Genomic DNA, 12,386 nt, shown 5'->3' with positions numbered 1-12,386 from the left:
TTTTCCAATCCCCTCAAGACAAACACAAAATCCTTAACCAAGCCCCATGGAACTTCAAAGGACACATGCTCATCCTTAAACAGTGGCCACCTGGTTCCATGTTGCAAGAAATTCGTCTGAACCACTTAGCTTTTTATGTGCAGATACATGGCCTCCCCCTGGACCACATGACTCATGACAATGTTACATATATTATAAAAGCTTTGGACAACTTACTAGAGGTAGAAGAAGATACTCAATTTGGAATTACATGTAGGAAATTTATCAGGATAAAAGTTGAGATCGACATCATCTTTCTACTGAAACAAGGGTTCACTCTCCCAAGAGCCTACAACTTAAACACTTGGGTGGGTTTCGTTCAAATACGAAAGATTGTTAGATTTTTGTTATGCTTGTGGAAGATTGGGTCATTCTCAAATTTACTACACTTTCCTAAAATTTATTCCCATACATCTTCCATTTGGTCCATGGCTACGAGCTAAGAACCCCAATTCGCACTATCTCGGACAAACCTACAAATTCCAAGCCAAGTAGAAGAACCACATCCGACCTTCTCCACTAACAATTCCTAGCAAACCTTCTTCAAAGCATTTCCCTTCCACAGCATCACTCAGTCCCCTTAGCAAACTTCTCTAACCAGAGAAACCCAACAACTAGATCCAACAATTCTCAACACAAAATGCAAAGGAGAAAGGGAAAATGGTGGAAAACACACAGGGAATACTCGAAAAACATTTTCAGAGCTTCATTCGGTGGAACTAACCAGCAGAACAAGCCAAGACAAAATTGGTTTGGACTTCATTAACCTCTCGCTGATCTAGCAATTAGAAAACTCTCAGCACTTGGCATTTCTGATGAACTTTCTAGCCATCCAAGGCAAGGAGCTACTATTGCTCATCATTTACTCATATGGATTTAATCCACTAGCCCCAACCATCTCCAACCCGATCTGAGAGGGGTTTAATTTTTTCATTGTACTCTCCAAGCAGCAGTCAAGGCAACCTCAAACCTCCCATCACAAGGGGCTATATGCCTTCCAAGCTCTAACCGAATCGGTGCCTCAAGAAAGGATTTCATCTCCCTTAACTGTTACGAAGAAGCTTCCCTGGCGTTTACAATGGAGACAACTGCAGTTGGCAGTACAAGGCTATCAAGCACAGCAAGCCAAGCACAAGGCCCACCTCATCTCAGTCCTTCAAAGTGAGCCCATTCCTACTCTCTCAAATTTTATTCTACAAGGCCTTTACCTTAACAAGGGAGCCTAGTCAGCTAACTCGTCTAAATCAAGCAATCCAAATAAGTCAATCCCACGGGTTATTTCAGTAGTCACTACCACCAAAATTTCATTTGCTGCAATAGCCCAGTTACATCCACAAAGGTCTCACGCTCGTCCTCACTCAACTCTGAGAAAATTACAAAAAGGCAGAGCCCCCCCCCCCCCCCCCCCGGCGGGCACCTCAGGTCACACTCAACTATGTTTGGAAAATCCAAAAAAATCTCCCTATCACTCTTGGCTTGTTACATTTGTATATGCTCTTGCTTAGTGTCACTTTAACACTATTTTTTGTAATTTGTTCGATTCAATATATAAAGTACTCTTGGGACCATGGTGTTGTATAGGCGATTTAAATGACTTTCTAAACCAATATGAAAATTCTTGGGGGTGCCCTTTCTTAACATGGTTAAAAGGCTTAGAACACCCCAAGCCCATCTCAAGGTCCAACCCACTGACAAGTACAATGAACTAACCAAACTCAAGCACTTCAGTTGACACTTAGGGTTCGTTTGGATACTTACAATCTCAATATATTTGTGAATAGTAGTGAAATAATTTTAGTTAATATGTTTCATTGGATTTTAGATAATGAGAAAGAAAAAGTTGAATAAAAATATTATAAAATTAAAAAGTTATTTGAATATTATTTTTGTTTTGAATTTTGAAAAAATAGTATTGGTTTTTGTGTTTTGTTTGAAAGTTTGAAAAAGTTGTAATGTTTAGATGAAAAAGTTGAAGATTTGAAATATTTAAAGTATTTTGTGTTTGTGTGATGTTTGGGAATGAAATATCTGAGAATATATGAGAATACTTGAGAAAGTTGTATTGCCAAATGGAGCCTTAAACACTTAAACAAAACAAAATATCCTCCACTTGCACTTAGGGTTTCATCACTTCTATCCCTTTTCAAACCATGATCTCCACAGCCACTCTCTTTCTCCAAACCCTAATGCTCATGGTAGGCTTGTTATAGGTCCTCTCCCTTCAAAACACCTTGCCTGCAAGGTGTGTAAGATCTTATTTAAACTTAGAATAGACCACCCACGTGGCGTCATCCAATCCTTGGCCCTGCCAACGTATGAATAACTCCACCATAGCTCGATTTTCGGCCTTTGTCATACAGTGGCTCAGTAGCTCCTTTGGCTCAAGTTGCATGATCCCTTGGTCATTGATCGGGGGCTACAATCACTATCACTTTAGCCTTAATCTTTTGCTTAAGATGAGACACGTGGAAGGTGGGGTGGATCCATGAGGAAGAAGGTAGATCCAGCTTGTATGCAACCTTTCCAACCTTCTGTAATGCCTAAAATGGACCAAAAAAATATGGGGCTAGCTTGAGGTTGCATCGGGTTTTAGGTACATCATTGGGCGTAACCTGAATATGGTGTTAGCTGGATCTTAAATCCAACTTAGAAATAATAACTAACTCTTATAACTCGTCCACCAACTCCTCTACCACGGGTATGGAAAATTTGTCCTTGATGGTCACACTATTCAGCCCTCTATAATCCACACAAAACCACCATGTTCCATTAGCATTTCAAGCCAACAACACCGAAGATGAATTTGGGCTTTGGCTAGGTTATGTAACTCCAATAGCTAGCAACTCTTGCACTATCCTCTCAATTTCATCTTTTTCATAATACGGCATCTATAGGGCCTTATAGATATGGTTTTTGTGTTGGGTATCAAGTTAATGGCATGGTCATGGGTTCGTGGTGGTGGTAGCCCCTTACATTTAGAAAATACATCTTCAAACTGCTCTAAAAGGATCTGTATAGCTGCTAGGATTTCCCTTCTAGCTTGTTGTTTAGTGTCAAGTTCGCTTTCCAATAATTGTAGAATTACCCCATTTTTCTCTAGTTTGTTGAACTTATCTAGGGAGCCTTCCTCAATCATCTGGGCAGCAGCCAAGCCTTGCATTTTCATTTCTTTTTTCCATAGCAAACATGCATTGCCAGCCTTTCAAAGTTCCACAAGACTGATCCCAACTTCTAGAGCCACTTAATGCCCAACACTATATCACATCCAGCCAATACAAGCAGTTGCACCTCCACAATGAAGGTAGTCCCTTGAATTAGGACCCTAGCCCCACTACAGTTTTCTTCACTAGGAATGAGTTTCCCACTAGCAATTCTCATCTTAACCCTTTTTGTGTTATCCAAGGGTAGTTTGGTTCTTTTCATTATGGCAGGCTACAAAAAATTGTGAGTAGACCCTGTGTCAATTAAAATGGTGACCCACTGTGTCCAATTCTCCTTTTTATCCTCATGGATCTCTAGTTGTGTGATCCTATCAGAGCATGAAGGGAAATATGTGGGTTTCCTTGGTTTGTACACAACTCCAGGGTTGATGTCTCCTCTCCTTTGTCACAAACTTCTTCTTCCACCACCTCACCAAGTTCCTTTTCTAATAGCGCCTCTTCTAGCAAATAAAGTTTGGGGTTTTGACACTTATGCCCAGGGCTCTATTTTGCATCACAATAGTAACACAACCCTTTATCTCTCATCTCTTCCATTTGGTGTTGATTGATTTTCTGTATGGCTAAATTTGGTTTCTGGTTGGTTTTGCTAGATTCGGTTTGGTCATTGTTGGATGTTTTAAGGATGCCTGGGTTAGGTAATAGGTAAGGCTAGATTTTTTGTAACAGCCTGCTAGAAATTCAGTGGTGGAATTTCTATTGACTTTAGGAACCTCGTGAAAATCCTATAAGTTTTTACGAATCGACCAATCGCATAGGTTTTAGTTTGTCAATATAGTCAGTATTATCACTCACTATGTTGTCGGAGGTGAGATTTTAATTATTTGAGGTAGTTAGAAGTGTCAGAATGCATTATGGTCTGCGCCATTAGACTCGGTTGATTATTTAGGATTTTATGGCGCAATAACCCATTTTCATATTTTCAAACGAAACGCCTGTTCGAAACTGTGTTTTTATTTTTAGGGGCACTTCGGAGTTGAATTTTGATAAACGATTTTTACTATAGGTTAATAAGAATATTTATGATTTTTCATTACTAAATTTATTATTCACCTTCTTCGGAGTGAGTGGTAACCTCAATAAGCGCACCAAATGCAGTGTTTTCTAAATCACAGTGTAGAATGTCCAAATTAGATGGGCTTTCTTTTTGTAAAACGTTTCTCCCGTCAGTGCCTTCATTTCTTAAAGTGCATCATGCATTCATGTGTTCATTCATTCATACATACATTCTTTCTTATCACTTTCATAGGCCGGTATACACTATTACGCCCCGTGTGTTGGGGTTAGTGGTCTTCCTTTGGACTCGGACTCTGCCTGTGGCCAAGGGTTGGGAATCCCTTTTCAGTCAGGGGGCAGCACTGAGTGCACTACCAGTACTACTTACCCGGCATTGCAATCTGCCCATTCATTGGTACCATTTTCATTCATTAAAACATTCATTCATTCAGTCTGATTCATGTAAGTCCTTTCATTTTTAGTCCAGTCCATTTAACAGTTTGTTCATGGAAAACCATCTTTTAAGAGTATGGGCTTAAACATCATCTTCCATGGCATCTATAAGCATCACCTCATGGCATCCATAAAAGCGTCGGTTCGTAGTATCCATAAAAGCATTGGTTCACAGGGACATTTTAACACCAGTTCATAGGGACCATTTTAAAACACTTTCTTTGCATCATTAGCGTAAAGCTCGAGGCACATGCCTCAACATTGATTTTCTTGAAAAATACGTACAATAGATACAACGTATAGTCATCCATTCATATGCGTACAATTAATAACTATGAGTGCGTAAAAAGGGGCTGTCGAGGAAGGGCCGTACATACTTATACTTTTGAACGCTTAGCATTTTCTTTCGTAAGGCGTCTTAAAGAAAGAGTGTTTCCTTTTCATTTCATTATTTCTAGAAAACTATAGAAGGGCATGAACATAATACTTACCTGGACTCCATGCTACTTTCATACCATGCAGTCCATTCATGCGCGTGTCAGATGGCAACCTACATGCATGCACATAACCTTAACGTCATTCTCTATCTAATGCATAAGTAGCTTAAACTATAAATAGTGCTACACTTCACTTGGACACTCTCCTTCTATCCCATGCTCTTACGTGCTCTTTACTATGTTAAAACCTTCGGGGACCACTTACGGTCACTATCTCTTCCAAACTCGACGTTCTACTTCGAGTGCTCATCTACTAAAGCGAACCCATGATTCGCCTTAGGATTAAGACACTAAGGGGTGGTTTGTATTCGCAAGTCATTTCAAGTCATCTAAACTCATCTCACTACTATTTATTACTATTCATCAACTTTAACTCACAAATCTCACTACTATTCACAACCCATCTCAACTCATCTCAACTCATCTTCGAATCCAAACGACACCTAAGACCTTCGTCTTACTCTCCTTTTTGAACTCATCTCAATGCGTGACTCAGACCGACTAAGTCACGCATCCCAATCCTAGACAGTACACCCATTACTACCTCCATGCATCTTAGCCCATACTAAATCCTCATTCCCATCCATACAAGCCACACGGCTCTAAGCCAACTCTGAGGCTTAAGCACCGTGTAACTATGCTTAGGACAGATTACCCATTACATATGGTGAATCCGTCCGGTATACGTGTCTCACCAGATTACACGTGTACCTTACGCCTTATCACCTAAGATTAACATATGACACGTTGATCATTTGCTTATGTAAACAAGCACTAAACTCCGATACCAACCTTCTCTTAACCCGACTAGCATGACTCTTCATGCTACCCGTCCTTTCTTACAGTTCATCCCAACACTTAGCACGACAAGACTTCATTCACAACTACGACTTACGTCACGTCATATAGCTCGAGACTACTCCCAAGGTACACCGTGACCTTGTCACGTCACCTAACATCCTGCTACGCTACTTCTACGCCAATTCCTAACTCATCACAAGTACGGTTCCTCACGTACTTCCGTCTCATCATGACATCTCATCACGTTCCTACTAAGCCATTTCTACACTAACTCCTCACACATCACAAGCATGACTGTCAATAGTCACGTCACTTTGTGACATTCCCCAGTCATGCTTCCGCTACGCACTCTTACACTTGTTCTGCTACTACACCCATACTGCCAACCATAAGTCAATTACGGTGACACTTGTCACCTCAGACTATAGGCCACATCACAACTACTTCGGGACACTGTTCCACAGTTCCCGACACTACTCATCATGCTCTACGCCCATCAATCACACAACCGTCCTTATCTCTGCGACATGCCACACGGTGTATCGCTGCACTTCTTGGAGTACACTCCCCGTATACTCCCTCTACACACGTCACACCACATCACCACTACGCATACCCGTCGTATGGTGCATCACTCCACTACATGGAGTACACTCCGCATGTACTCCCTTCATACACACTACGCTACACAGAGTACACTCAGCATGTACTCTTCCCGTTCCACATAATGCCACGCCATCATTACAACACATACTCCACAACCACACTACATAGCACACTTCCCAACTACGCCCAACACTTCTTTACATAGCACATCACAACACAACAAACTCCACAAATACTGACAGCACACTCCACAACCTAATCAACTAATTAACATCTAACATAAATAACGAGGGATAGAGAGTTATACCATCGGCGGAATAACCCGCACGTTAACCCACGTACGTCACGGTCGATGACGTCGAAAGGGTTGTATGTGGCGGCTAATCCACGTACGGTGGTTGTTTGGGCATTTGGATAGCTAAGTGTAGTCTTGGAAAGGCTCATGATGGCCCTGTGATGGTGGCAAGGGCGTAGCACGACGGATCTGGCCATGTGCAGTGGCTATCCATCACGTGTAGTGGTTACTCACTACACAAAGTGGTGGTTTGGACCTAGGGTTCGACTAAGGGAGGTACGGTGGAACTCGTGGTGGCGTTGAGGTGGCGCCACGGTGGCTCATGGCGGTGGATCTGGCCGCACGGTGGAGGAGAAGTCGTGGGAGAGTGAGAGAGAGTGCATGCATGGGTGGCAGATCGAGGCCATGGGTGGTTGGGATGAGATGGTGGTGGCTCGAGAATGCAAGAGAGGGTGGTCCCACGCTGTGGGTGGTGGTGTACGATGGTGGAAGGTGTGAAACCCGTCGTGTAAGGGCGAAGAAGCCGTGGTGGAGGAGGGGGCTACTGGCCGTGGGTCACGTGAAGAAGGAAGGGGGAGGGAAGGGGAGACTCATGGTGGCGCCTAGTGGCCGTGGAACCCGTGTACGGCGGCGTTAGAGGCTGCGCACGGCGAAGCCGTGCATGGGTCTCTTCATGGGTGCGACGAGGAAGGTGGCTACATGGAGGGGGCCAGCTTCAGTGGAGGATGATGGCCGGTGGGAGGGGAAGCTGCCGTGGAGGTGGTGGCGCCGTTGGGTGGCGCACGGCGGTGCAACGAGCACCAAGCCCATTCGGGCTTTGCATGGCCAACGGGGAGAGAGAGAATGGGATGGGAAAGCTCACCGGAGGGAGGTGGAGCTAGTGGTGGCAGTGGTGAGGCCTGCCAGCTCACGGCGATGCCGGTCTACGAGATGGAAGCATCGGCGAGAGGGAGAGAAGCAGCGTGCGACGTAAGGGAGAGGGAGGAGACAGAGAGAGGGCTGGGGGAAAAGTGATGGAGAAAGAGAGAGGGCACTGGGTTTTAATCAAGCCCTTCGTCTTGGGGTCTACGCAACGATATAATGATAGACCTCAAACACTGATTTAAAATGCATAAACATTAATCCAATTAAAAGCACTTAGAGGAATTAAAATAGAATATTATTTAAACTAAACTTTAGTTTATAAAATAATATTTATTCATCATTAATAAATGATGAAGTCTTATTTAATATGTTTAAGAGAATAAAACCATTAAATTAATTAAAGTTTTCAACATAATTTAAATCTCATAATATTTTAAATAACTGAAATCATTATAATAATTAATATTAAAATGATTTCCGACAATTATAGTATTTTGGAGCTCTTCAAAATATTATAATTGTCTTATTTAAAAATAAGCTTAACTCAATAATACTGAAAATACCTCATATAAATATTTTCAGTACATTTAAAACAAGGGGCGTACGTAGAAATCACATAATATCTCGAGAGACACGCCATCGTGGTTCGGTACGCATGACGAGGCTCACAGCCGCTAGAAAGGAGGGGCAGACTGTTACATAATTCTGTCCCCACAATTTGCTTACGTTAGAAAGAAGGAATGTACTGCAGAAAGAAGAAGCGTACGTCAGAAGAAAGGAGTGGGGTGTTACAGAATAGTATTAGACACTTGGCACCATGAGGAACGTTTGATAGATTTGAAGGAACAAAGGTGTGAGATCATGCCACCTAAGCAAAAACCCTGTTCCATCTGACCAATTAAATTGTGCCAAACCAAAGTGGATTTACACACTAGTAAAATCCTATATGGGTGGAGTCCAACTAAGAACCCAAAAGCATGGTGGAAACTGAAATCCCAAACAGTTTTATCCCAACCATAAAGTTGACCTCCAAAATCTAACTAAATCGGTTTCTAGCATTATTTTTAATCACTGGATTAAATTTATTTCACATGCTATTAATCCTTCAAATTTATGTTAGAACATCATTATCCAACCTTGTTAATCTTGGATAATTGATTGGGCCAAGAGAAATTGGATTTGGGCTTGATAGCAACTCAAACCCTCTTAAAATCCGAAATTGAGGCCCATTCGGTTAAGGCCCATTAAAGCCCACGAATTTGGCCACATTAGCATTGCTTCTTGGCTAAGTTTTGCACCCCCACTTGGCTGACTAGATCTTTCCAAAAGAGGGCCTAGAAGGTTCTTGAAGTAAAAAGCTAAAAGGCGACCTCACTCTTTCAATTCTACACTCCAACTAGAGAAAATATCTTGGGCTATTTTTTTATATTGTATTGGGTAAGAAGGACCAACACTCAAGCTTCATTTCAGTCTTATCATCTTCCATAACTTGTGCAAGAAGCCCTCCAGCCCACTTCCCACAAAAATATCTCTTATTTACACTTTTATTTGAAAGAACACAAAAGACGCTCTCGGACAGCTTTTCTGAGCTCTTTTGCACGTCTAATTCTAAGTTTTTATAAGTGTTTTCTCACAAAGTTTCCTTCATGAAAATTGTTTCAGTTTTATTCTAGTTTGCACAGATACCTTATTTGTTCCATTTGAAGATCTTTGGCCGGTCAAATGTTGTTTAAAACCTAGAAAGGTCATTTTGGGTGATAAACTAGAGAGTGTGTCATATTTTAGAGTTTTTGACCAAGCTAATAGATAGATCTTGGTTCGAAATTTTTATGGTGTATTTTTAACTTGTGTATATGATTATTGGTTGAGGATTTTTTGCATGATTAAAAGTTTTTGTGAAAGATCTTCTTAGATTTAGAAACTTAGAAATTGGAAGAGGAAAAACTATTTCTGTTTTGAGAAAGTTTAAATCTTTTATGGTCTAATCTTATTCCAATGGATTTGATATTTTTGTTTCAGGATCCTAAGCCTCTTATTTACATGTTAGGATGTTGGTTTGAAGATATTTGATGTTAGTTTCAAAGATATGAAATTTTATGCAAGGAGATATTTGGATAGGCCAAGTGTTTCATGTTTTGGTTGATTTTTAACCATGTGATCTTGAGTTTAAAGTTTAGATCTGTTTAGGATACCTTTTTAAATCATGTGATGTTTTGGTTTGAAGATCACATCTTTTTGAGCTATGGATCAAGAGGTTGGATCAAAAGGTTGATCAAAATAAGTTAGAAACAAAAATTTGTTTTTGAATTTGGAAGAATCTGAAAAGTTCAAGTATGGTTTTAGTGATTTTGATGACATTTGTTCATGATTCAAAACATGATTATTCTTAGGAATATATTATGAGTATATTAGAAGAAAAATTTTGGTCTAATCATGAGTTTTAAAATTTTAAAAAAATTGCAACAAGAATCAAGGGAAATAGCCAAAGTAAATTTTGAGTTTAGGACAAAATTTACATGAGGTATGTAAATTTTGGTATTTTTGGAGTTATGATGCAAAATCCTTAAGTTTGGAGTAAAATGGTCATTTTTCCATATGTAGAGGGTAAAATGGTAATTTTGCTCTAAGTTAGTATTTTCCATGTTTATAATTGTTAGTGATTAAGTTCTAACGTTTAGAATCACTATTTTCAATTCCTCGTGATCGCGCTTGAGTTTTCATAAGAAATACGGAGATGGAGGTAAGTTAGCTTTTAACTTAATATCAGTTTAATGTGTATGTGATGAGTAAAGGAACTATAGTTTATATATGTATGTTATCATATGTGCCATACCAAGTCATTACATATTCATTTGTTACATAGAATTTATTCTGTCACGTATTGCTATACATTGCAAGTATGACATGTTAAGTGTGCCATCTGTTATTTGTATGTCATGTCATGTAGTATTCACTGTTGCAAGTATGTCATGTTAAGTATGTTATCTGTTACATGTTATGGTATGTTACAAACTATTGTCTGTTACAATATTATGCCATGTTACGAAATGTTTCTTCTCAAGTACGTCATGTCTTTCGAGTTATGTTAAAGTCATGTTATGCTAGGTCAGGACTTCTATCATTTCGTATTCCAATGACGTTTCGTCTCGAATACAATTTGTGTATTTCGAGAACAATCATGTCAAGTTCTTCATGTCAATCACGACTCTAAGTGCTAGGATAAGATAATATCCTACTGAAACGTCTTTGTTTACAATGGAGTGTCTAAATAGGTGTCAAATTCCCTGAATTGATGAAATATTTTCAACGGATAGTGGGCGAGGCCTAACTAGCTAGTCACGGGAGTGTGCCAAGCACTAACGCCGATGGAGCCACATTTAAGTTCTCGTGGGGTCCACATTGAGTGTGGCACACGAGGTATGGGATTCACAGTAAGTGTGGCACATACAACGCACTCACAGCTAATGTAGATACATGTGTTGTGATGCGGTAATCGGCAAGGACACATAGCTCTAGGGTACATGTGTTGTGATGCGGTAATCGGCAAGGACACATGGCTCTAGGGGACCCATGTAGCATCCACATGATCACTTTATTAATCAGGCTTATTGAACAAGATTTCAAGTTCATGTATTTCATGTTCATGTCATGTTTCAAGTCATGTTATATTCAAGTTAAGTTCATGTTATCAGTTAAGTTGTACTACGGTCAAGGATGATACACGCTGCTTGGTATTACGATCAAGGCTTTTGCGCTGCCGAGTACTACGGTGAAGGTGTATAATTTACCGTACTACAGAAGGATATATCAGTTAAATTATACTACAGTCAAGGGTGATACGCACTGCCTGGTACTGTGGTCAAGGCTATTCGCTGTCGAGTACTATGGTGAAGGAGTAAAATCTCCCGTACTATACTCTTCATGTTAAGTAAAGAAGTCACTTCAAGTTCATGTTAAGTAAAGAATTCAAGTTCAAGTTCATGTTAAGTAAATAAGTCAGTTCAAGTTCATGTAAAGTTAAGTTTCGGTTCAAGTTCAAGTTCATATCAAGTTAAGTTTCAGGTCAAGTTCAAGTTCATGTCAAGTTAAGTTTCAGTTCAAGTCCAATGTTAAGTAAAGTTTCAGATCACGCTCATGTCAAGTCAAGTCTCAGTTTAAGTCCAGTTCAATTTAAGTAAGTCAAGTTCAGTTCACATTTCAGTTTAAGTTATGTCAGTTGTGGTATGTTATATGTCAAGTTATGCTATGATTATTTGTGACTTTGATTATGCATTCAAACTTTTACTGCCATGCATGCATCATTAACCTATATGGAGGTGTTTTGTTAACTTGCTGAGATTTGTAATCAAATCTCAGCTATGGTAGTCTCAACAATCATTCCCTACGGAATGGTAGATCTTGTTACATGATCTGAAGGAGAGCCGAGATTCGACCAACTAGAAACGATCGACTAAACGACAGTGCGACGTCGATAATAGTATAGTAGTTAACTTAAATTACTACCTGTACTTATGGAGTTGAATCTCCAGTACTCTTTTGTTCACAATCATTTTGGACTAGCATTGCGATCTTAGTTGTTTAGTATGTCTTTATGTATGAAGTATGTTTTAAGTATTT

The sequence above is a fragment of the Juglans microcarpa x Juglans regia genome, chromosome 5S, assembly GCF_004785595.1.
Source record: "Juglans microcarpa x Juglans regia isolate MS1-56 chromosome 5S, Jm3101_v1.0, whole genome shotgun sequence".
Taxonomy (NCBI): Eukaryota; Viridiplantae; Streptophyta; class Magnoliopsida; order Fagales; family Juglandaceae; genus Juglans; species Juglans microcarpa x Juglans regia.
This window is presented reverse-complemented; position numbering follows the sequence as displayed.